The following is a 27,298-nucleotide window of genomic DNA, read 5'->3' as shown; positions in this document are numbered from 1 at the left end:
TGTATAATGGGCTCCAGTTTCATCCATCTCATTAGAGCTGATTCAAATGAATTCTTTTTAATGGCTGAGTAATATTCTATAGTGTTTATGTACCACAGCTTTCTTATCCATTCATCTGCTGATGGGCATTTAGGTTTCTTCCATGTCCTGCCTATTATAAACAGTGCTGCGATGAACACTGGGATGCACGTGTCTCTTTCAGATCTGGTTTCCTCGGTGTGTATGCCCAAAGTGGTATTGCTGGGTCATATGGTAGTTCTATTTCCAATTTTTAAAGAAATCTCCACACTGTTCTGGATAGTGGCTGTACTAGTTTGCATTCCCACCAACAATGTAAGAGGGTTCCCTTTTCACCACAGCCTCTCCAGCATTTATTGCTTGTAGACTTTTAGATAGCAGCCATCCTGACTGGCGTGTAATGGTACGTCATTGTGGTTTTGATTTGCATTTCTCTAATAATGAGTGATGTTGAACATCTTTTCATGTGTTTGTTAGCCATCTGTATGTCTTCTTTGGAGAAATGTCTGTTTAGTTCTTTGGCCCATTTTTTAATTGGGTCATTTGTTTTTCTGGAATTGAGCTTCAGGAGTTGCTTGTATATTTTCGAGATTAATCCTTTGTCTGTTGCTTCGTTTGCTATTATTTTCTCCATTCTGAAGGCTGTATTTTAACCTCGCTTATAGGTCCCTTTGTTGTGCAAAAGCTTTTAAGTTTCATTAGGTCCCATTTGTTTATTTTTGCTTTTATTTCCAATATTCTGGGAGGTGGGTCATAGAGGATCTTGCTGAAATTTATGTTGGAGAGTGTTTTGCCTATGTTCTCCTATAGGAATTTTATAGTTTCTGGTCTTACATTTAGATCTTTAATCCATTTTGAGTTTATTTTTGTGTATGGTGTTAGAAAGTGTTCTAGTTTCATTCTTTTACAAGTGGTTGACCAGTTTTCCCAGCACCACTTGTTAAAGAGGTTGTCTTTTATCCATTGTATATTCTTGCATCCTTTGTCAAAGATAAGGTGTCCATAGGTACGTGGATTCATTTCTGGGCATTCAATTCTGTTCCATGGATCTATGTTTCTGTCTTTGTGCCAGTACCATACTGTCTTGATGACTGTGGCTTTGTAGTAGAGTCTGAAGTCAGGCAGGTTGATTCCTCCAGTCCCATTCTTCTTTCTCAAGATTACTTTGGGTATTCGAGGTTTTTTGTATTTCCATACAAATCATGAAATTATTTGTTCTAGTTCTGTGAAAAATACCGTTGGTAGCTTGATAGGGATTGCATTGAATCTACAGATTGCTTTGGGTAGTATACTCATTTTCACAATATTGATTCTTCAAATCCATGGACACGGTATATTTCTCCATCTATTTTTGTTCGCTTTGATTTCTTTCATCAGTGTTTTATAGTTTTCTATATATAGGTCTTTCATTTCTTTAGGTAGATCTACTCCTAAGTATTTTATTCTTTTTGTTGCAATTGTGAATGGTATTGTTTCCTTAATTTCTCTTTCTGTTTTTTCATTGTTAGTGTATAGGAATTCAAGGGATTTCTGTGTGTTAATTTTATATCCTGCAACATTACTGTATTCATTGATTAGCTCTAGTAATTTTCTGGTAGAGTCTTTAGTGTTTTCTATGTAGAGGATCATGTCATCTGCAAACAGTGAGAGTTTTACTTCTTCTTTCCCTATCTGGATTCCTTTTATTTCTTTTTCTGCTCTGATTGCTGTGGCCAAAACTTCCAACACTATGTTGAATAGTAGTGGTGAGAGTGGACACCCTTGTCTTGTTCCTGACTTTAAGGGAAATGCTTTCAATTTTTCACCATTGAGGATGATGTTTGCTGTGAATTTGTCATATATAGCTTTTATCATGTTGAGGTATGTTCCTTCTATGCCTGCTTTCTGGAGAGGTTTTATCATAAATGGATGTTGAATTTTGTCAAAGGCTTTGTCTGCATCTATTGAGATAAACATATGGTTTTTATCTTTCAATTTGTTAATGTGGTGTATTACATTGATTGATTTGTGGATGTTAAAGAATCCTTGCATTCCTGGAATAAAGCCCACTTGGTCATGATGTACAATCTTTTTAATATGTTGTTGGATTCTGTTTGCTAGAATTTTGTTAAGTATTTTTGGATCTATGTTCATCAGTGATATAGCCTGTAGTTTTCTTTTCTTTTCTTTTCCTTTTTTTGTGGCATCCTTGTCTGTTTCTGGTATTAGGGTGATGGTGGCATCATAGAATGAGTTTGGAAGTTTGCCTTCTTCTGCAATTTTCTGTAAGAGTTTGAGTAAGATAGGTGTTAGCTCTTCTCTAAATTTTTGGTAGAATTCAGCTGTGAAGCCATCTGGTCCTGGGCTTTTGTTTGCTGAAAGATTTTTGATTACAGTTTCGATTTCCTTGCTTGTGATGGTTCTGTTAAGATCTTCTATTTCTTCCTGGTTCAGTTTTGGAAAGTTCTACTTTTCTAAGAATTTGTCCATTTCATCCAAGTTGTCCATTTTATTGGCATAGAGCTGCTGGTAGTAGTCTCTTATGATCCTTTGTATTTCAGTGTTGTCTGTTGTGATCTCTCCATTTTCATTTCTAATTTTGTTAATTTGGTTCTTCTCTCTTTGTTTCTTAATGAGTCTTGCTAATGGTTTGTCAATTTTGGTTATTTTTTCAAAAAACCAGCTTTTAGCTTTGTTTATTTTTGCTATGGTCTCTTTAGTTTCTTTTACATTTATTTCTGCCCTAATTTTTAAGATTTCTTTCCTTCTGCTAACCCTGGGGTTCTTCATTTCTTCCTTCTCTAATTGCTTTAGGTGTAGAGTTAGGTTATTTATTTGGCTTTTTTCTTGTTTCTTGATGTAAGCCTGTAATGCTATGAACCTTCCCCTTAGCACTGCTTTTACAGTGTCCCATAGGTTTTGCATTGTTGTGTTTTCATTTTCATTCATTTCTATACATATTTTGATTTCTTTTTTGATTTCTTCTATGATTTGTTAGTTATTCAGAAGCGTGTTATTTAGCCTCCATATGTTTGAATTTTTAACAATTTTTTTCCTGTAATTGAGATCTAATCTTGCTGCATTGTGGTCAGAAAAGATGACTGGAATGATTTCAATTTTTTTGAATTTACCAAGGCTAGATTTATGGCCTAGGATGTGATCTATCCTGGAGAAGGTTCTGTGTGCACTTGAGAAAAAGGTGAAATTGATTGTTTGGGGGTTAAATGTCCTATAGATATCAATTAGGTCTAGCTGGACCATTGTGTCATTTAAAGTTTGTGTTTCCCTGTTAATTTTCTGTTTAGTTGATCTGTCCATAGTTGTGAGTAGGGTATTAAAGTCTCCCACTATTATTGTGTTATTGTTAATTTCCCCCTTCATTCTTGTTAGCATTTGCCTTACATATTGTGGTTCTCCTATGTTGGATGCATATATATTTATAATTGTTGTATCTTATTCTTGGGTTGATCCTTTGATCATTATGTAGTGTCCTTCTTTGTCTCTTTTCACAGCCTTTATTTTGAAGTCATTTTATCTGATATAAGTATTGTGACTCCTGTTTTCTTTTGGTCTCCGTTTGTGTGAAGTATTTTTTTCCAGTCCTTCACTTTCAGTCTGTATGTGTCCCTTGCTTTGAGGTTGGTCTCTTGTAGACAGCATATATAGGGGTCTTGCTTTTGTATCCACTCAGCCATCTTTGTCTTTTGTTTAGGGCATTCAACCATTTACATTTAAGGTAATTATTGATAAGAATGGTCCCGTTGCCATTTGGTTTGTTATTTTGGGTTCACGTTCATACAACCTTTCTGTGTTTCCTGTCTAGAGAAGACTGCTTAGCATTTGTTGAAGAGCTAGTTTGTTGGTGCTGAATTCTCTCATTTTTTTATTTGTCTGTAGAGCTTTTGATTTTTCCTTCATATTTGAATGAGATCCTTGCTGGGTACAGTAATCTGGGTTGTAGGTTTTTCTCTTTCATCACTTTAAGTATGTCCTGCCATTCCCTTCTGGTTTGAAGAGTTTCTATTGTAAGATCAGTTACTATCCTTATGAGAATCCCCTTGTGTGTTATTTGTTGTTTCTCCTTTGCTGCTTTTAATGTGTGTTCTTTGTGTTTGATCTTTGTTAATTTGATTAATATGTGTCTTGGGGTGTTTCACCTTGGGTTTATCCTCTGGGTTTCTTGGACTTGGGTGTCTATTTCCTTCCTCATTTTGGGTAAGTATTCAGTTATCATCTCTTCGAGTATCTTCTCATGGCCTTTCTTTTTCTCTTCTTCTTCTGGGACTCCTATGATTCAAATGTTGGGGCATTTCACATTGTCCCAGAGGTCCCTGAGGTTGTCCTCATTTCTTTTAATTCTTTTTTTTTCTCTCTGTTTCATTTATTTTCACCATTTTATCTTCTACTTCACTTATCCTATCTTCTACCTCCGTTATTCTACTGTTGGTTCCCTCCAAGGTGTTTTTGATCATATTTATTGCATTATTCATTTTTAATTGACTCTTTTTTATTTCTTCTAGGTCCTTGTTAAACATTTCTTGCATATTCTCAATCCTTGTCTCCAGGTTGTTTATCTGTAACACCATTTTGTTTTCAAGATTTTGGATCATTTTTATTATCATTATTCTAAATTCTTTTTCAGGTAGATTCCCTATCTCCTCCTCTTTTGTTTGGCTTGGTGGGCATTTTTTCATGTTCCTTTACCTGATGGGTATTTCTCTGCCTTTTCATCTTATTTAGATTGCTGGGTTTTGGGTGGCCTTTCTGTATTCTGGTAGTCTGTGGTTTCTTTTTATTGTGGAGGTTTCTCCCAGTGGGTGGAGCTGGATGTTTGGCTTGTCGAGGTTTGCTGGATAGAGAAGTTTGTGTTGGTGTTCTGGTGGGTGGAGCTGGATTTTTTCTCTCTGGTGTGCAATGGAGTGTCCAGTAGTGAATTTCTGAGATGGGTCTATGGGTTTGGTGTGACTTTGGGCAGCCTGTATGTTGAAGTGCAGGGCTATGTTCCTTCATTGCTGGAGAATTTGCATGGTATGTCTTGCTCTGGAACTAATGGCTCTTGGGTGGTGGTTGGTTTCAGTGTAAGTATGGAGGCTTTTGGATGATCTCTTATCAATTTTTGGGCTTAAGCCTCTTGCCTCTGGATTTCAGTCTTATTCTTTCAGTAGCCTCAAGACTTCTCTCTCCATACAGCACTGATAATAAAACTTCTAGGTTAAAGGTGAAAGGATTCTCCACAGTGAGGGACACCCAGGGAGGTTCACAGTGTTACATGAAGAAGAGGAGAGGGAGGAAGGAGATAGAGATGAGCAGGAGGAGAAAAGGGGGGATTCAAGGGAGGAGAGACAGATCTAGGTTGTACTCTGTTCCTTAAGTGTTCTCCACAGCCCAGAACACCCACAGAGATTCACAGAATTGGACTGAGAAGAGAAGGGGGAGGGAGGAAATAGAGGTGATCTGGGAGCAAAAAAGGAGAGTCAAAAGGGGGAGAGAGTGATCAAACCAGTAATCACACTCCTGAGTAAAAATGGGTACTGAAGGTTGGATTCTTAAATGTCCAAAATTGATATCAAATACTGAAAAACAAAGATTAAAAATCTAGAGTAGAGGTTAGACTCTTAAAAATAGAATAATAAAAAACCACCAAAGCATAAAAAATTTAAGGAATATATATGAAGTTTGCTTTAAAAATGGAGTCCTTTTTTTTTTTTTTGCCAGGTTATAGTGGGGTTATGAAAATGAAAATTAAGGAGTAATAGAGGAGCAATAGAGGACTTTAAAAAAAAGAAAGAGAAAAAAAAATTTTTTAATTAAAATAATAATAATAATAGTAAAAATATATCTAGGAATTTCTCTGGAGCTGTTGCGGGCAGTGTGGGTTCGGTTCAGTTTCAAATAGCTCCTTGTTCCAGCTTACACTTCTCGATATCTATAGGCCCATTCCGGTAGTCGGTGTTAACTACAGGGATTATAATCTGTTGCACCTGTCACTTCTGAAGAAGTTCCCTTTGTTTATTTGACTTCTGTTTGCTGGTCTTTTCAGTGTCTAATTTCTGCCCTGACACAAGCGGGCGGAGGTGGTCTCTTGTTTAGGTTCGCTTGTTCAGTCGTGCTGCGGGGAGGGAGGGGCGCTGCAGACAAATGTCACTGGCCTGTGTGGGGAACACTCGCAGTGTTCTGACCACACTGGGTTTGCCCCACCTCGCGGGTGTGTGTGCTTCTCCCGTCTACACTACTCAGGCTTCAGGCTGCTCTACAGGGAGCGGGCCCTGAGTTGCATGCACTTCCCAAGCCTAAACCATTCAGATTCAGGTTTTCGGGTCCTCCACAAAGACGCAGACTCGGTTGGGCCTGCGTTTTGTGCCTTCCCCGGCCGAGCAGCTCAGGCAGCCAGGAGCTTGACAAGTGCACTCTCCCCAGGTGCGGTGCACCTTATCCCCTCCGCGGTCTCAGCCTCAGTTTCCTGGTGCGCTGGTCGGGTGCGCCTTGTGTCTGTTTGGTGAAGCTGATTTCTCTCTGGACCCTCCCGGTGGATGTCAACCATCCAGAATCTCAGGAAGTCTTTGGTTAGAGGCTGGAAACCCTGTTTTCAGTTTGGTAGGAGATGCCATCTCTGGGGCCGAGTTTGCCCCTTTCCCCTCCCCCCTGCCTCCTGCCTCTGGCAGGGGATGGTCTGGGCGCAGCCGGCTAGCTCTTCTCTTGTATTCACTCAGTCCTTCGTTCTGGGAATGGGCAGGTAGTGCCTAAATTTAGGGCTTTTCCCAAGTTAATTCTCTCTCTCTTGCAATCCCACAGTTTAAGTTGCTATCTCACGTTAGCTCTCTCCAATTGCCCTCAGGGCATTCAGGCCCGGTCCTTACCCTAAGCAATGCTGCCTGCTCCTCTCCGTTCCGCCCCCACTTGCTGGTGGTGGATGCGAGCGTCTGGGGTATTTTTCTGCTGGGAGTTGTTTTTAGGCATGTAGTCTGTGGGTTTTATTTATTTTCCCTCCCAGTTAGGTTGCCCTCTGAGATTCAAAAACTTCCCCCAGACCCGCCAGCGTGAGGATTTCCTGGTGTTTGGAAACTTCCTCTATTAAGACTCCCTTCCCAGGATGGATCTCCATCCCTAACTCTATTGTCTCTCTTTTTATCTTTTATATTTTGTCCTACATCCTTTCAAAGACAATGATCTGCTTTTTTGGGTGTCTGATGTCCTCTGCCAGTGATCAGATTTTGTTTTGTGGAGTTTGCTCAGCATTCAAGTCTTTCCTTTCTCTTGTGTTTACTGACTATGTAAGTCCTTTTAGTATTTGTTATAAGGCTAATTTGGTGTGCTAAATTCTCTTAACTTTTTCTTATCTGTAAAGCTTTTGATTTCTTCATCAATTTTGAATGAGATCTTTGCTAGGTATAGTAACCTTGGTTGTAGATTTCTTTTTCTTTCTGTTCTTTAAATAAATCCTGCCATTCCCTTCTGGCCTACAGAGTTTCTGCTGAAAGTTCTGCTGTTAATTGTATGGGTTTTCCCTTGTATGTTACTTGCTGCCTTTCCCTTGCTGTTTTAATCTTTCTTTGTGATTTATCTCTGTTAGCTTGATTAATATGTGTCTTGATGTGGTTTTTAAAAAAATTTTTTTCATTTATTTTTATTAGTTGAAGGCTAATTACTTTACAATATAGTAGTGGTTTTTGTCATACATTGACATGAATCAGCTATGGATTTACATTGATGTGTTTTTCCTTGGGTTTATCCTGTAAGGGACTCTGCACTTCTTGGGCTTGACTGACTGTTTTCTTTCCCATGCTGCAGAAGCTTTCAACTATAATTTCTTCAAAAATTTTCTCAATGCCTTTCTTTTTTTCTTCTGCCTCTGGGACCCCTATAACTCAAATGTTGGTGCATTTAATATTGTCAAAGGTTGTTTCTAAGGCTATCCTCAATTCTTTTCATTCTTTCCCCTTTATTCTGTTCTTCAGCACTTAGTTTCACCATTCTATCTTCCAGCTCACTTATCTGTTCCTCTAACTCAGTTATTCTGCTATTGGTTCCTTCTAGAGTATTTTTAATTTCAGTAATTGTGTTATTCATCTCTGTTTGCTTATTCTTTATTTCTTCTATGTCCTTGGTGATTGTATTAACTCTGTTGTTTCTTCCATTTTTCTCCATTCTATTTTCAAGTCCATAGTTATCAGGCACTCTGTCTAGCAGATCTAATCCCTTGAATCTACTTGTCACTTCCACTGTATAGTTGTAAGGGATTTGATTTAGGTCATACCTGAGTGGTCTATTGGTTTTCCCTACTTTCTTCAATTTAAGTCTGAATTGGCAGTTAGGAGTTCATGATCTGAGCCACAGTCAACTCCTGATGGTGTTTTTGCTGACTGTATACAGCTTCTCCATCTTTGGCTGCAAATAATATAATCAATCTGATTTCAGTGTTGACCATCTGGTGATGTTCATATGTAGAGTCTTCTCTTGTTGTTGAAAGAGTGTGTTTGCTATGACCATTGCATTCTCTTGGCAAAATTCTGTTAGCCTTTGCCCTTCTTCATGTTGTACTCCATGGCAAAATTTGCCTGTTACTCCAGGTATTTCTTGACTTCCTACTTTTGCATTCCAGTCCTCTATAATGAAAAGGACATCTTTTTTGGGTGTTAGTTCTAGAACGTCTCGTAGGTCTTCATAGAACTGTTCAATTTCAGCTTCTTCAACATTACTGGTTGGGGCATAGACTTGGATTACTGTGATATTGAATGATTTGCCTTGGAAATGAACAGAGATCATTCTGTCTTTTTTGAGATTGCACCCAAGTACTGCATTTCAGACTCTTGTTGACTAGTGTGGCTACTCCATTTCTTGTAAGGGATTCCTGCCCAAAGTAGTAGATATAATGGTCATCTGAGTTAAATTCACCCATTCCAGTCCATTTTAGTTTGCTGATTCCTAAAATGTCGATGTTAACTCTTCACATCTCCTGTTTGACCACTTCCAATTTGCCTTGATTCATGAACCTAATATTCCAGGTTCCTATGCAATATTGCTTTTTACAGCATCAGACTTGACTTCCATCACCAGTCACATCCACAACTGGGTGTTGTTTTTTATTTGGCTCCATCTCTTGATTCTTTCTGGAGTTAGTTCTCCATTGATCTCCAGTAGCATGTTGGGCACCTACCGACCTGGGGAGTTCATCTTTCAGTGTCCTATGTTTGCCTTTTCATACTGTTCATGGGGTTCTTAAGGCAAGAATACTGAAGTGGTTTGCCATTCCCTTCTTGAGTGGACCATGTTTTTTTCAGAACTCTTCACCGTGATCTGTCCGTCTTAAGTGGCCCTACACAGCGTGGTTCAGTTTCATTGAGATAAACAAGGCTGTGGTCTATGTGATCAGGTTGATAAGTTATCTGTGATTATGGTTTTCAGTCTGTCTGCCCTCTGATGGATAAGGATAAGAGGCTTTTGGAAGCTTCCTGATGGGAGAGACTGACTGAGGGGGAAACTAGGTCTTGTTCTGATGGGTGGGGCCACATTCAGTAAACCTTTAATCCAATTTTCAGTTGAAGGGCAGAGCTGTGTGCTCTCCCTGTTATTTGACCTGAGGCCAAACTCTGATGGAGGTAATGAAGACTTCCTTCAGAAGGCCCCATGTAGCACTGCTCCACTCAGTGCCCCCAACTCTGTGGAGGCCACCACCGACCCAAGCCTCCATCAGAGATTCCTGGACACCCAAGGACAAGTCTGGGTCAGTCTGTTGTTGGGTCACCGCTCCTTTCTCCTGGGTCCTGTTTTGCACAAGGTTCTGTTTGTGCCCTTGCAGCATCTGTTTCCCCAGTCCTGTGTAAGTTCTGGTGGCTCTATGGTGGGTTAATAGCAACCTCCTGCAAGATGGCTTATGCCATACCCAAGTCTACTGCACCCAGAGCCTCTGACCCCAAAGCAGTCCACTACTGACCCCTACCTCCTCAGAAGACACCCAAACACAGTTCTGTCTCAGTTTCTGGGTCCTGGTGCACACAAGGTATGTTTAAGCCCTCTAAGCGTCTCTGGTGGGTATGAGGTTTGATTCTAAACTCAATTTCACCCCTCCTACCTTCTTGCTGGGGTTTCTCCTTTGCCCTTGGATGTAGGATATCTCCTCAAAGTCTCTCAGCACCATGCAGTCACCACTCTAGCACCACACAGATGTCGCTCCAGTGCCTACCGTCTTGCTGGGACCTCTCTGCCCTTGGACGTGGGGTATCACCTCACAGTCGCTCCAGCAAGGGAAAAAGGGGGAAGAAAAAAAAAGATAGGGAAAAAAGAGGACAAGGGAGGGAAAAGAGAAATGGAGGGGATGGAAAAGAGGGTTAAAAAAGAGAGAGAAAAGAAAAAAATAGAAAAGCAAAGATAAATAGAGGCATGTGAAAAAGATTTTTATATATTCAGGAATAGCTACAGTTGGTGTAGAGCTATAAAAATAGCAGATGAGTGTACCAAAGAAAAATCACCCAAAAGGAGAGGGGTGAAAAAGGAACAAAAAAAGAAGAAAAAAAAAATCTTGAATTGTTTTCACAGGAAAAGCAAAGACAAAAAAGAGAAAAACTCCACAGCACCACAAAAGGCAGAAGGAGTAGGGGGAGTAAACAGTGTGATTTATAAGAAAAAAGAAAAAAAAATGTTCTCAAGGTCGTCGTTCTTCTTGGCTGTGGAGTCTGCCCCCATGGATGGGGTTGGGTTAGTGTCCTTTGATGTCTTCCTAGTTGGGGCGGGGGGGGGGGGGCGGTGAGTCTTGTGTGTGTTCTGGTTGATGGAGCTGGATGTCATCTCTCTGAAGGGCAGTGCAGTGTACAGTAGTAGGTTTTATGGTGTTCAGAATGTCTTTGGGCAGTCCTGGCTTTGGAAGTGTTCAGTTCAGTTCAGTTCAGTTCAGTCGCTCAGTCGTGTCCAACTCTTTGTGACCCCATGAATCACAGCATGTCAGGTCTCCCTGTCCATCACCAACTCCCGGAGCTTACTCAAACCCATGTCCATCAAGTCGGTGATGCTATCCGGCTATCTGATCCTCTGTCGTCCCCTTCTCCTCCTGCCCCCAATCCCTCCCAGCATCAGGGTCTTTTCTAATGAGTCAGCTCTTTGCATGAGGTGGCCAAAGTATTGGAGTTTCAACTTCAGCATCAGTCCTTCCAATGAACACCCAGGACTGATCTCCTTTAGGATGGACAGGTTGGATCTCCTTGTAGTCCAAGGGACTCTCAAGAGTCTTCTCCAACACCATAGTTCAAAAGCATCAAATTTTCGGCACTCAGCTTTCTTCATAGTCCAACTCTCACATCCATGCATGACCACTGGAAAAACGATAGCCTTGACCAGACGGACCTTTGTTGGCAAAGTAACATCTCTGCTTTTTAATATGCTATCTAGGTTGGTCATAACTTTCCTTCCAAGGAGTAAGCGTCTTTTAATTTCATGACTGCAATCACCATCTGCAGTGATTTTGGAGCCCCCAAAAATAAAGTCTGACACTGTTTCCACTGTCTCCCCATCTATTTCCCATGAAGTGATGGGACCAGATGCCATGATCTTAGTTTTCTGAATGTTGAGCTTTAAGCCAACTTTTTCACTCTCCTCTTTCACTTTCATCAGGAGGCATTTTAGTTCCTCTTCACTTTCTGCCATAAGGGTGGTGTCATCTGCATATCTGAGGTTACTGATATTTCTCCCAGCCACCTTGATTCCAGCTTGTGCTTCTTCCAGCCCAGAGTTTCTCATGATGTACTCTGCATATAAGTTAAATATGCAGGGTGACAATATACAGCCTTGACGTACTCCTTTTCCTATTGGGAACCAGTCTGTTCCATGTCCAGTTCTAACTGTTGCTTTTTGACCTGCATACAGGTTTCTCAAGAGGCAGGTCAGGTGGTCTGGGATTCCCATCTCTTTCAGAATTTCCCACAGTTTATTGTGATCCACATAGTCAAAGGCTTTGGCATAGTCAATAAAACAGAAATAGATGTGTTTCTGGAACTCTCTTGCTTTTTTGATGATCCAGCAGATGTTGGCAATTTGATCTCTGGTTCCTCTGCCCTTTCCAAAACCAGCTTGAACATCGGGAAGTTCACGGTTCACGTATTGGAAGTGTTAGACACATCTATTTCCACAGCCACTTCAAAGTAGCCCTCTCTTATATCTTCACTGCCACCAGCCACTACTTCTCCCTAAAATCAAGGCTGGTGCTTCTGTTCCTGGCCCCACCCTGCATTGCTGTCCAAAACTTGCTAGGTAGGGGCTTATGTGGATCTTTTCTTGGCTCCCTGATCATGCCCTCTGAATCACGGAGACTTGTGTGGGCTTCCCTCAGAGCTCACCCTCTGTGTGGCAGGGCTTGTGTGCATCTGTTTCATCTCACTGGCCCACTGCAGGGCTTGTGTGTTCTTCTTTTGGCTCCCCAGGCCATCCCCCTTTGCTGCGAGTGTTGTGTGTGCTGCAGAGGTTTGTATGCCTCCCCTCTCTCGACTACCCAGGCCTGCCCTCTGTGCCACGGTGTTTCTATGGACTTCTCTATGTTCCCTGAGCCCACCGTCTGGTTGGGGCCATAGTCCATGAGCTGTTCACGGGCTGAGAAATGCAACTTTCTCTGTTATCTGCCCCCTAAGTCCCTGTTTGCCTAGTTTTCCGAGACTCTACAGCTCCTCCTTGGGCCCGCCTGCAAGGCAGATTCCCTGTGCACCAGAACTTTTCCTGTTTCAGGACTCCCTCTATCCCTCGGGGCACAAGCTCCCATCCAGAAGTTCTCAGTCTTTTCCTTTTTCATGTCTCCATCCTCTCTCCTACCTCAGTTTAGGGAGTTTTGCCTGTTCCCCTGGAGGCCTGGAATCTTCTGCTGTTGCCTAGAGGTTGCTTTGTAGGAGTCATTCCATATCTTGACGAGTTTTTGATCTATTTGTTGGGAGACTGGCTATGCCCATAAGACAGGAATGTCTTACTCCTCCACGGCCCTAACCTTTGTTTTTCACTGCTTTTTGTTATTATAATCATGCATAATCTTGTGCCTAGGGGAACCCTGCACCTCTGCTTGAAGAGATTAACACTTTAACCACCCAGAGGCTGGCCATACCAGGAGATAGTTGCAAGGTAATGGCCTTCCTCAACTTCTCCCCCTGTCTGTCCTATAAAAGAAACTGGCATCTAGACCTTGACAAGATGGTTATTTTGAGACATTAGTCTGACATCTTTTTGGTCGGCCAGCTTTCCTGTTAAAGTTATATTCTTTGCCTCAACACCTTGTCTCTCACTGAACTGGCCTGTCATGCATTAAGCAGTTGAAACTTGGAAAGTGAAAATGTTAGTCATCCAGTTTTGTCTGATTTTTTGCAATCCTGTGGACTGTAACCCCCCAGGTCCCTTGCTCCATGGGATTCTTCAGGCAAAAAAACTGGAGGGGTTTGCCATTCCTTTCTCCAGGGAATTTCTTGATCCAGAGATTAAACCCAGGTCTCCTGAACTGCAGGCAGATTTTTTACCATCTGAACCATCAGGGAGGCCCGAGCTTGGACTCAGTAGCAAATTTGTTACCAAAGGCAGGTCATTATGTTTGATTATAAAAACAAAAGCAATGAAAAACCAATATTAAAGTCAAAGAGATAGATCCATCATAGGGTCAGAATTGACTCTTTTTTGCAAGAATTCCCCAATATCAATGTCCAATCCACAGTTATGGGCAAAGTGGGTGATAGCTATTCTAACTGCTTGATCAGATAGATCTTTCTGGCAGTGTTTACCATTGGTCCAGTGTTCCAAATGCTGAGATTTTTCTTCCTTTCTCCTCTTTGGAAAGTGTGTCTTTGGAAAAAGCAATATTTAGAAAAGCAATATTTAGAAATATTGAACCGGAAACCCAGGAGGTAGCATAAGGAACTGAGTGCTTTTCTATGTATGGGAAGAGGCAAGAGTCAGGGCTCAGTAAAATTATACTTCAGCTATCTGAGGCCTATAATTCTCTATTCTCATGTCTCATTTCCTCAGGTTTCATCACAGGGAGTGGCTGCAGTGTGATGGCTGCTAGATGGCAGGTATTCTACTGAGTTTCTTCAGGCTATTAGCTCATGTTGAATTTGCTGGTGACTGGTGTGGCAGGAAATATTCCAATTCTCAGGTCCTCCTCTCTTGGTAAGCAATTTGACCAATATTTGGGAGTACAATGCTGGAAGCCTCATCTCAGATCAGGAGAAAATGGATATGACAGTAGAGAGGCTAAATTTTGAATCTAAAGACTCTCTAGAATTATGATCCAGGAGACATTGCTTGTTGCTTCTTCCCATATGTAGAATTACATTGTTAAAGTTATTTTATGTTATTTTTTTAACCACATGTTTTGTTGGAGACTTGGTTATACACTGGGTACTATAAGAGACACAACAATCTTATAAATTAGACAAGATACAAGTAATGCAGCTAATGATATTGAAAAGGATATAGTGCTGCATGGAGGCACAAAACACAAGCAATTTTAAACAAGGAACAAATTAAAACAATTGTTAATTAGTTTAAGGGGAAGATTCCCCTTACACCTGGAAAGCACAGATTTAAACCAGCCATATTTTTCAAATGGAAACCATAAAAGTTACACATATATCTACCAGTTCACTCAGTCCCCTGTAACTAATCTTTTTCATTAACAACTTTATGAAGCCATCAGTTTTCCCATTAGAATTACTTGCATTTATCCAAAAGTTCTTTTCATAAATCTCGAAGGGAAAAGATTTTGTGAAGGGATCAGAATGTAACTATAACTATCTACAATGACAAAGACTTAAGAAAGCACATCTAAATCTGACTACAATGCAAATATTATGGGCGGAGATTCCTAACATTGTACAGGAGGCAGTGATCAATATCATTTCAAAGTAAAAAAAATGCCAGAAAGCAAAATAGTTATCTGAGGAGGCCTTACAAATAGCTGAGAGGAGAGGTGAAAGGCAAAGGAGAAAGGAAAAGATATTCCTAACTGAATGCAGAGTTCCAAAGAATAGCAGGAGAGATAACAAAGCCTTCTTAAGTGAACAGTGCAAAGAAATAGAGAAAAGCAATAGAATGGCAAAGACTAGAGATTTCTTCAAGAAACTTAGAGACACCAAGAGAACATTTCATGCAAAGATGGGCACAATAAAGGACAGAAATGGTAAGAACCTAACTGAAGCAAAAGAGATAACAAGAATATACAGAAGAACTGTACAAAAAAGGTTATAATGACCTTGATAACCATGATGGTGTGGCCACTCACCTAGAGGCAGACATCCTGGAGTGTGAAGTCAAGTGGACCTTAGGAAGCATCACTATGAACAAAGCAGTAGAGGTGATGGAATTCCAGCTGAGTTATTTAAAATCCTGAAATACAATGTTGTACTCAATATGCCAGAAAATTTGGAAAACTCAGCAGTGGACACAAGACTGGAAAAGTCAGCTTTCATCCTAAACCTAAAGAAGGGCCATGCCCCAAAATATTCAAACTACCACATAATCGTGCTCATCTCATATGTTAGCAAGGTAATGCTCAAAAGATTTCAAGTTAGATTTCAACATTACATAAACCGAGAACTTCCAGATGTACAAGTTGGATTTAGAAAAGGCAGAGACCAGAGATCAAATTCCCAACACCTGTTGGTTCATAATAAAAAGCAAGAGAATTCCACATAAACATTTACTTCTGCTTCATTGACTACACTAAAGCCTTGGACTGTGTGGATCACAACAAACTGTGGAAAATTCTTAAAGAGATGGGAATACCAGAATACCTTACGTGCCTCCTGAGAAACCTGTATGCAGGTCAAGAAACAGCAGTTAGAACCTAACATGGAACAATGGACTGGTTCCAAATTGGGAAAGGATTACTTCAAGGTTGTATAGTGTCACCCTGCTTATTTAATGTATAATAAGAGTACATCATGTGAAATACCAGGCTGGATGAATGGCAAGCTGAATCGAGATTGCCAGGAGAAATAGCAATGCCTCAGATAGGCAGATGACACCACTCTAATGAAAGAAAGTGAAGAGGAACTAAAGAGCCTCTTGATGAAGATGAGAGAGGAGAGTGATAAAGCTGGCTTAAAACTCAACATTAAAAAAAATCTATGATTACTAGCATCCAGTCCCATCACTTCATGGCAAGCATATGGGAAAAATTAAAAACAGTGACAGATTTCATTTTTGGAGGCTCCAAAATCAAGAGAGATGGTGACTGCAGCCATGAAATTAAAAGACGCTTGCTCCTTGGGAGAAAAGCTATGACAAATCTGGACAAGGTACTAAAAAGCAGAGACATCACTTTGCAGTCAAAGTTACACCCAGTCAAAGCTATGGTTTTTCCAGTAGTCAAGTACAGATGTGAGAGTTGGACTATAAAGAAAGCTGAGCACCAAAGAATTGATGCTTTCAAACTGATGTTGGAGAAGACTCTTGAGAGTTTCTTAGAGAGCATGGAGATCAAACCAGTCAATCCTAAAGGAAATCAAACCTGAATATTCATTGGAAGGACTGAAGCTGAGGCTCCAATACTTTGGCCACCTGATAAGAAGAGCTGACTCGGGAGAAGGTGAGGGTGGGATGTTTCGAAAGAACAGCATGTATATTATCTATGGTGAAACAGATCACCAGCCCAGGTGGGATGCATGAGTCAAGTGCTCGGGCCTGGTGGACTGGGAAGACCCAGAGAAATCGGGTGGAGAGGGAGGTGGGAGGAGAGATCGGGATGGGGAATACGTGTAACTCTATGGCTGATTCATATCAATGTATGACAAAACCCACTGAAAAATAAAATAATAATAATAATAATAATAAAAAGAAGAGCTGACTCATTGGAAAAGACCATGATGCTGGGAAAGATTGAGAGCAGATAGTGAAGGGCAAGGAAGCCTGGCATGCTGCAATCCATGGAGTCACAAAGAGTCTGATATGACTTAGTGACTGAACAACAACAAAGCAACTGACAAGGCAATCCAGTTACTGATGTGACTTATCAGAATTTCATATAATCTCTAGAATATCTGTATAATTTGCCATACAATATAAACTGAGAAAATGTATTGCTTATTTGATCATTCTTCCCTTGTAATTTAACATAACACGTGAACCTAATTATTTAATATACATTTTGGGTGTTTCAAGGACCCTTTGGAGCAGCCCAAAGTTAGTTAGAGGTCAAAGAAACAATTTGATTTGGGAAGTTCTGTCAAAAGAACATCAAAAGATCTTAAAATACAACATGATCATAGGTCACAAAGCCAAAGTAACAATAAAAGATTTCAAAGGCAAATGCAGGACAACTCACTTACAAGGTAAAGAAACTTCAAATCTGTTATAAGAGGCATCTTAAGAGAATTTGTCTTTCTAACAGAGAAGTCAAATTGAAGTTTTGCACCAGCTTACTTTTAAAGTTCATTTACTCACTTAAACATATTTTAAACTTACTTAATCTTGATTGATCGCTTAACTTATTTTAACACAATTTTTAACTTTCAAGTTGTAGAATATGTGGAGAGATAATTATCACTAAAAGTGCACTCAAAACTCTTATTGGTATTTTCTTTCCATAAATTTTCTTCGCATCACAATTACTTTCCTTGCTGACAAATGTGTAAAAACAAATAAATATTAATACCAGGTACTAATTTAATGTTAAGTATTTTTTAGTTCATGTGACCTGAATCTCATTTTGCCTTAATTTTTCTTGTATTTAGAATTACTTGATTTATTAGCACTTATTTTTCTGTAAGTCAATTAAATAAAGTTCTTTTACAAATCAATAGGGCATTGATATTCAAAGACAAAGACACAAACATATGGACAAAGAGGCCTCAGAGAAGAGTCTCATTTCAAGATTTCAGCCTTCAGTCTGGTTGCTGTTGTTTTCAGTCACTCAGTCCCGTCTGACTCTGTGACCCCATGAACTGCAGCACGCAGGCTTCCCTGTCCTTCACTATCTCCTGGAGCTTGCTCAAAATCATGTCCATTGAGTCATTGATGTCACCCAGCCCTCTGTCGTCCCTTTGTGCTGCCTTCAATCTTTCCCAGCATCAGGGTCTTTTCCAATGAGTCAGTTTTACACATCAGGTGGCCAAAATATTGGACCTTCAGCTTCGCCATCAGTCCTTCCAATGAATACTCAAGACTGATTTCATATAGGATTGACTGGTTGGATCTCCTTGCAGTCCAAGGGACTCTCAAGAGTCATCTCCAACACCACAGTTCAAAAGCATCAATTCTTTGGCACTCAGCCTTCTTTATGGTCCAACTCTCACATCCATACATGACTATTGGAAAAACAATGGCTTTGACTAGATGAATCTTTGTCAGCAAAGTAATGTCTATGCTTTTTAATATGCTGTCTAGGCTATGACTTTTCTTTCAAGAAGCAAGCCTCTTTCAATTTCATGGCTGCAGTCACCATCTGCATTGATTTTGGAAACCAAGAAAATAAAGTCTTTGACTGTTTCCATTGTTTCCCCATCTATTTGCCATGAAGTGATGGGGCTAGATGCCATGATCTTCATTATTTGAATTATTTTATTTTTTATTTTATTTAACATTATTTGAATGTTAAGTTTTTTAACTCTCTTCTTTCACCTTTATCAAGAGGCTCTTTAGTTCTTTGCTTTTTGCCATAAGGGTGGTATCATCTGCATTTCTGAGGTTACTGATATTTCTCCCAGCAATCTTGATTCCAGTTTGTGCTTCATCCAGGTCAGCATTTCAAATGATGTAATGTGCATATAAGTTAAATAAGCAGAATGGCAGTACACAGCCTTGATGTATTCCTTTCCTAAGTGGAACCAGCCCATTCATTATTCCATGTCTGGTTCTAACTGTTGCTTCTTGACCTGCATACAGGTTTCTCAGGAGGCAGGTAATGTAGTCTGCTATTCCCATCTCTTAAAGAATTTTCCACAATTTGTTGTGATTCACACAATCCAAGACTTTGGAGTAGTCAATGAAGCAGAAGTAGATGTTTTTCTGAAATTTTCTTGCTTTTTCTATGATCCAGTATATGTTAGCAATTTGATCTCTGGTTCCTCTGTCTTTTCTAAATCCAGCTTGTACATATGGAAGTTCTCGGTTCACATACTATTGAAGCCTAGTTTGGAGATTTTGAGCATTACTTTGCTCATATGTGAGATGAGTGCAATTGTGCAGTAATTTGAACATTCCTTGTCGTTGCCCTTCTTTGGGATTGGAATGAAAACTGACTTTTCCAGTCCTGTGGCCGTGGCTGAGTTTTCCAAATTTGCTGGCATTTTTCATAGTGATGCTTCCTAAGGTCACTTGAATTCACACTCCAAGATGTTTGGTTCTAGGTGAGTGATGACCTAGATATCTGGGTTATCTGGGTCATTAAGATGTTTTTTATAGTTCTATTTATTCTTACTATCTCTTCTTTTGGACAAGGAAATGGCAACCCACTCCAGTATTCTTGCCTGGAGAATCCCATGGACGGAGGAGCCTGGTGGGCTACAGTCCACGGGGTCGCAAAGAGCCGGACATGACTGAGCCACTTCACTCATTCACTCACTCACTCACCTCTTCTTTATATCTTTTTCTGTTTGGTCAATGCTGTTTTTGTCCTTTATTGTGCCCATCTTTGCATAAAATATTCCCTTGGCATCGCATTGCCTTGAAGAGTTGTCTAGTCTTTCCCATACTACTGGTTTCCTTTATTTCTTTACATTGTTCACTTAGGAATGCTTTCTTATCTTTCCTTGCTATTCTTTGGAACTCTGCATTCAGATGGCTGTATCTTTCTTTTTCTCCCTTTTTTTGTTGGAAGTTTTTTTTTTTTATAGTTTTTCTTTTTGTGCTTGTGAGTCATCAGTTCCTACTTTCTGTTTCTTCCTGGCTCAGTTTTGGAAGGTTATGCTTTTCTAAGAATATGTTCATTTCTTCCAAGTTGTCCATTTTTTTTTGGCATATGCTCATAGTAATCTCTTATTGCTTCTATTTCTGTGTTGTCTATTGTAACTTCTGTTCCACTTATTATTTTATTGACTTGAGTCTTCTCCTTTTTATTCTTGATGACTGTTGCTAATGGTTTGTCTAATTTGTTTATCTTCTCAAAAACCCAGCTTTTAGCTTTATTTATCTTTTCTATAGTCTCCTTAATTTCTTTTTCATTTATTTCTGCTCTGGTCTTTATGATCTTTCTTTCTTTGGGGGATTTTTTTTGTTCTTTCTTCTAGCTGCTTTAGGTGTAAGTTTAGGTTGTTTATTTGATGTTTCTCTTGTCTTTTGAGGTGGGCTTGTATTGCTATGACATTCCCTCTTAGCAAGGTTTTTACTGAATCTCATAGATTTTGAGATGTCATGTTTTCATTATCGGGCTTCCTTTGTGGTTCACCTGGTAAAGAATCTGCCTGCAACGTGGAGACCTGAGCTCAATACATGGGTTGGTAAGAGCACCTGGAGAAGGTATTTCGTTATCATTTGTTTCATTTCACTATCATTTGTTTCTATGCATATTTTGATTTTCTTTTTTATTTCTTCAGTGATCTGTTGATTATTCAGAAGCACGTTGTTTCACCTCCATGTGTGTTTTTTTTTTAGTAATTTTCTTCCCCTGTGGTTGATATGTACTCTTATAGCATTGTGATCAGGAAAGATGCTTAAAATGATCTCATTTTTAAAAATTTATCAAGGCCTGATTTGTGGCCCAAGATGTGATCTATCCTAGAGAATGTTCCTTGTGCACTTGAGAAAACATGTAGCATCTATTGGTTTTTAATGAAATGCCCTGTAGATATCAATTAGGTCTAACTCTTTAAAAACAGTCATTTAAAACTTGTGTTTACTTGTTAATTTTCTGTCTGGACGATCTGTCTTTTGGTGTGAGTGGGGTGTCAGGTGATGTTTAACAGTAGGATTCCTGTGTGCTGTTTCCTAACTCTCTTGAGCCCTCTGTTCTTTATCAGTCCCTGTCAGGGGCTAGAGGAGTGGCAAGTGGCTCCCAGGACTGAGATCATAGAGACCGGATGCTTGCATAGGATTTCCTTCATTAGCTTTTCCATTTGGTGAAAGGGATTATTTACGACCCTCTTTTGATATGGATTGCCTTTTGACCTTATGGCCTCTATTGCTCTTTGTTTCCTTGGTAACTTGTAAAGTCTGGTCTTTTGATCTTTATCTGAAGAAGCTACCTTGTAATACAGTATATATACTCACACAGATTTCAATAAAGCACCCTTGTTCCACCAGAGACTTGGGTCCCCATGTCCTTCTTTCTCTCTCTCTCTCTCTTTCTGGCTGATTCCCTGGAGCGCGGAGGCCTGCTGCATAACCCAGGGAATATTAGCCTCTTTCCTTCTTTCACTTTCTTATCGTTGACTCCAGACCACCAGGTTCTGGTCCATTAAAGGACACCAACAGTGGGGTATTAAAGTCCCCCACTATTGTTGTGCTACTGCTGATTTCTCCTTTAATAGTTGTTAGCATTTGCTTGTATATTGAAGTGCTCCTATGCTGGGTGCATGTATATTAGTAATTGTTATGTCCTCATCTTGGATTGATCCCGTGATCATTATGTAATGTCTTTCTTTGTCTCTTATAGCGGTCTTTATTTTAAAGTTTATCTTTTATGCTATGAGTACTGCTCCTTCCACTTTCTTTTGATTTCCATTTGCATGAAATATCTTTTTCAAGCTCCTCACTTTCAGTTTGTATGTGTCCCTAGGTTTGAGGTGGGTCTCTTATCAACAGCCTATATAGTGGTCTTATTTTTTTGTCCAGTCTATGTTTTTTGGTGGGAGAATTTAACCCTTTTACATTTAAGGTAATAATTGATAAGTATGATCCTGTCACCATTTATTTTATTGTTTTGGTTTGATTTTTATAAACTGTTTCTGTGTTTTCTGTTTAGAGAATTTCCTTTAGCATTTGTTGAAGAACTAGTTTGGTGGGACTGAATTCTCTTAGCTTTTGCTTGTCTGTAACACTTTTGATTTCTCCTTTGAATCTGAATGATATCCTTGCTGGGTAGAGTGATCTTCTTTGTAGATTTCCCCCTTTCATCAGTTTAAGTGTATCCTGCCATTCCCTTCTTGCCTACAGAGTTCCTGTTGAAAGATCAACTGTTAGCCTTATGGGAAACCCCTTGTATGTTATAAGTTGCTTTTCTCTTGCTGCTTTTAATATTTGTCCTTTGTTTAATTTTTGTTAGTTTGATTATTATGTGTCCTGGCTTGTTTCTCCTTGGGTTTATTCTCTATGGGACTCTCTGGGCTTTTTGGACTTGGGTGGCTATTTCCCTCCCCATTTTAGAGAATATTTTTGACTATTATCTCCTCAAATATTTTCTCATGTTCTTGCTTTTTGTCTTCTTCGTCTGGAATACCTATGATTCGAATATTGGTGTGCTTAACATTGTTCCAGAGTTCTTCCAAGATTTCCTTATTTCCTTTTATTCTTTTTTCTTTTCCACTCTGTTTCATTTATTTCCACAATTCTATCTTCCAGCTCACTTATCATTTATTCTGCCTTAGTTATTGTACTGTTGGTTCCCTCCAAAGTGGTTTTAATCTCAGTTATTACATTGCCCATTGCTGATTGTTATTCTTTATTTCTTCTAGGTCCTTGTTAACCATTTCTTGCATCTTCTCAATTCATGTCTCTAGTTCATTTATCTGTATCTCCATTTTATTTTCAAGATTTTGGATCATCTTAACTATCATTATTCTGAATTCTTTTTCAGGTAGACTCCCTATTTCCTCTTTGGTTTGGTGGGTTTTTAACATGTTCTTTCACCTGCTGGATATTTCTCTGCCTTTTCATTTTGTTTAGCTTGCTTTTGGGGTGATCTCCTTTCTGCAGGCTGGAGGGTCATTGTTCCTCTCTATTGCAGGGTCTGTTCCCTGTGGGTGTAGTTGGACCAGTGACTTGTGAAGGTTTCCTGGTTTAGGGAACTTGTGTTTGTGTTCTGGTGGGTGGATCTGGATCTCATCTCTCTGGAGGACAGTACAGTACCATTAGTGAGTTTTCGGGTGTTTTTGGATTTGGCATGGCTTTAAGCAGCCTATTTATTAATGCTCAGGGTTGTTTTCCTGTTTTGCTGGAGGATTGGCATGGTGTATCTTGCATTGGAGCTTGCTGACTCTTGGGTGGAGCTTGGTCTCATTGTAGGTATGGAGGTTTTGGGGTGGGCTCTTGTCTATTAATGTTCTCTGGTGTCAAGAGTTCTATAATGGTACAAAGTTCTGGAGTTGAGTGTCCTTCCTCTGGGTTTCAGTCTTGGCCTCTTACAGTAGCATCAAGACTTCTCAGTCCACACAGCACAGAAGAAAAAACCCCTAGGTTAATGGTGAAACAGCTCTCCATAGCCAGGAACAACCAAAGAGATTCAGAGTTATATAGAGAAGAGGAGAAGGAGGAAGGAGAATGAGTTGACCAGGAGGAGAAAAGGGAGTCAGAAAGAAAGAGAGCAGCTGGGGGGCAGTCCTATGATGGCAGAGGAATAGGACGGGGAGACCACTTTCTCCCCAAAAAAATTCATTGAAAGAGCATTTGAACGCTGAGTAAATTCCACAAAGCAACTTCTGAATGCTGGCAGAGGACATTAGGCACCCAGAAAGGCAGCCATTGTCTTCGAAAGGAAGTAGGAAAAAATATAAAAAATAAAAAGAGAGACAAAAGAGGTAGGGATGGATATCTGTCCCAGGAAGGGAGTCTTAAAAAAGAGAGAAGTTTCCAAACACCAGGAAACTCTCTCACTGGCAAGTCTGTGGTGAGCCTTGGAACCTCAGAGGGCAACATAACCAGGAGGAAAAATAAATAAGTTACAAAAACCCGCAGATTACATGCCTAAGGGCAACTCCTAGTGGCGAAGCAGTGCAGACGCTCGCATCAGCCACTAGCAAGCACGGGCCAGACAGGGAGGAGCAGGCTGCATGGCTTAGGGTAAGGACTGGTCCTGAATGCCCTGATGGCAATCTGAAGGAACTAGCTTGAGATAGCAACCCAGACTGTGGGATAGCTATCCTGCGAAAAGCCCTAACCCAAGACACCACCAGGCCCGCTCACAGAACAAAGGACTGAGTAGAGCTAGCCAGCTGTGGACTGCCCCATCCCGCTGGAGACAGGCAGGCAAGGGCAGCTAGAGCTGGAAGAGGGCAATCGCGGTCCCAGAGAGGCATCCTATACCAAACTGCAAGCAGGCTTCATTGCTAACCAAGAGTTCTTGGCATTCTGGATGGTCGACATCTGCCGGGAGGGTCGCAGCCAGAGATCAGCTCCCCAGAAGAGACACACGGCACACCTCAGAAGGTGCGCCGGTTGTACACCAAGAAAACCAAACAGCAGGGATGGGGGAGACGATAAGTCACAGCGCCCACCTGGGGACAACCGCGCTTACCAAGCACCTGGTTACCTGAGCTGCTTGGACTTGGGAAGGGTACAAAATGCAGGCCCAACCAAGTCTGCGCCTCTGTAGAGTACCTGAGAACCTGAACCCGAGTGGCTTAGACCTGGGAAGTGCGTACAACTCAGGGCCCACCTCAGACAGTTCCTGGCAGAGCAACCTAGAACCTAAACAGTGTAGACTGGGAAAGCACACACACCATGAGTGGGGGCAAACCCAGTGTGGCCAAGACCCTGCAAGCACATGCCAGTGATGTTTGTTTGCAGTGTTCCTCCCTCCCCACTGCACGACTGAACAAGTGAGTCTAAAAACGTGACCACCACCGGCCCCTTGTGTCAGGGTGGAAATTAGACACTGAAGAGACCAGCAAACAGAAGAAGCTAAAACAAACAGAAGGAACGCCTTGGAAGTGACAGGTGCAAAAGATTAAAACCCTGTGGTTAGCACCGACTACATAGGAAGGGGCCTATAGATCTTGAGAAGTATAAGCCAGATCAAGGAAATATCTGAAAATGAACTGACCCCACACTGTCCACAATAACACCAGAGAAAGTCCTAGATATATTTTTTACTATTATCATTTTTTAAATTTATAAAAAATTTTTAAAAAAATTTTAAGTCCTCTATTACTCCTTTAATTTTCATTTTTATAACCTACTATTACTTTGCAAGAAAAACGACCCTATTTTTTAAAGCCAACTTCATATATATATGTATTTTATAATTTTTGTGACTTTGTTTTTTTCTTTAATATTGTATTTTTGAGAATCCAACCTCTACTCTAGATTTTCAAACTTTTCTTTTTGGTATTTGTTTCAATTTTGTACCTTTAAGAACCCAATCTTAGTACCCATTTTAACTTGGGAGAAAGATTACCGGCTTGACTGCTCTCTTGCCCTTTGGACTTTCCTTTTTCTCCACCAGGTCACCTCTATCTCCGCCCTCTCCTTTCTCTTCTCTATCCAACTCTGTGAATCTCTTTCTGTGTTCTGGGATGTGGAGAACACTTAGGGAACTGATTACTGGCTGGATCTGTCTCTCTCCTTTTGATTCCCCCTTTTATCCTCCTGGCCACCTCTGTCTCCTTCCTCCCTCTTCTCTGTGTAACACCGTGAACCTCTCTGAGGGGTCCAGACTGTGGAGAGCACATAGGGAAGTGATTACTGGCTAACTTGCTCTCTCTCCCTTTGATTCCCCCTCTTCTCCTCCTGGTCACCTCTATCTCCCTCCTCCTTTTTCTCTTCTCCATGTAACTTTGTGTACCTCTCTGCGTATCTTTCACTGTGGAGAAACTTTTCATCTTTAACTTAGATGTTTTATCATCGGTGCTGTATAGATGGAGAAGTCTTGAGAATATTGTAAGAATAAGACTGAAAACCAGAGGCAGGAGGCTTAAGTCCAAATCCCGAGAACACCAGAGAACTCCTGGCTCCAGGGAACATTAATCAATAGTAGCTCATCAAATGCCTCCACACCTACACTGAAACCAAGCACCACCTAAGGGCCAACAAGTTCCAGAGCAAGACATACCACACAAATTCTCCAGCAACACCAGAACATAGCGCTGAGCTTCAATATACAGGCTGCCCAAAGTCACACCAAACCCACTGACATCTCAAAACTCATAACTGTACACTTTATTGCACTCCAGAGAGAAGAAATCCAGCTCCACCCACCAGAACACCAACACAAGCTTCCCTAACCAGGAAACCTTGACAAGCCACCCTTCCAGCCCCACCCACAGTGAGGAACCTCCACAGTAAAGAGGAACCACAAACTGCCAGAATAAGGAAAAGCCACACCAAATACAGTAATATAAACAAGATGAAAAGACAGAGAAATACCCAGCAGGTAAAGGAACAGGATAAATGTCCACCAAACCAAACAAAAGAGGAAGAGATAGGGAATCTACCTGATAAAGAATTCCAAATAATGATAGTGATAATGATCCAAAATCTTGAAAACAAAATGGAGTTCAAACAAATAGCCTGGAGACAAGGACTGATAAGATGCAAGGAGGGTTTAACAAGGACCTAGGAGAAATAAAAAAGAGTCAACATATAATGAATAATGCAATAAATGAGATAAAAAACACTCTGGAGGGAAGCAACAGTAGAATAATGGAAGCAGAAGATAGGATAAGTGAGGTAGAAGACAGAATGGTAGGAATAAATGAAACAAAGAAATCACTCAAATCCAAGAAACCCAGAGAGTCCCAAACAGGATAAACTCAAGGTGAAACACCCCAAGACATTTATTAATCAAATTAACAAAGATCAAACACAAAGAACACATATTAAAAGCAGCAAGGGAAAAACCACAAATAACACACAAAGGGATTCCCATAAGGATAAGAGCTGGTCTTTCAATAGAAACTCTTCAGGCCAGGAAGGAATGGCAGGATATACTTAAAATGATGAAAGAAAATAACCTACAGGCCAGAGTACTGTACCCAGCAAGGATCTTATTCAGATATGAAGAAGAAATCAAAAGCTTTACAGACAAGCAAAAGTTGAGAGAATTTAGCACCACCAAACCAGCTCTCCAACAAATGCTAAAGGATCTTCTCTAGACAGGAAACACAGAAAGGGTGTATAAACTCAAACTCAAAACAATAAAGTAAATGGCAACAGGATCATACTTACCAATAATTACTTTAAATGTGAATGTGTTGAATGCCCCAACCAAAAGACAAGGACTGGCTGAATGAATACAAAAACAAGACCCCTATATATTGTCTACAAGAGACCTACCTCGAAACAAGAGACACATACAGACTGACAGTAAAGGGCGGAAAAAGATATTCTATGCAAATAGAGACCAAAATAAAGCAGGAGTAGCAATACTCATATCAGATAAAATAGACGTTAAAGTAAAAGCTGTTAAGAGACAAAGAAGGACACTACATAATGATCAAAGGATCAATCCAAGAACAAGATATAGCAATTATAA

The 27,298-nt window shown here is 40.3% G+C and overlaps 1 pseudogene; it reads left to right on the top strand.

Annotated features, from left to right (window-relative positions):
* The first annotated feature begins 6,272 nt into the window (after positions 1–6,272).
* The window catches only part of LOC136159804 (Krueppel-like factor 17), a 50,066-nt pseudogene continuing 29,040 nt past the window's right edge, over positions 6,273–27,298 (top strand).

Source organism: Muntiacus reevesi, chromosome 2 (genome assembly GCF_963930625.1).
Source record: "Muntiacus reevesi chromosome 2, mMunRee1.1, whole genome shotgun sequence".
Lineage (NCBI taxonomy): Eukaryota > Metazoa > Chordata > Mammalia > Artiodactyla > Cervidae > Muntiacus > Muntiacus reevesi.
This window is presented reverse-complemented; position numbering and strand designations above follow the sequence as displayed.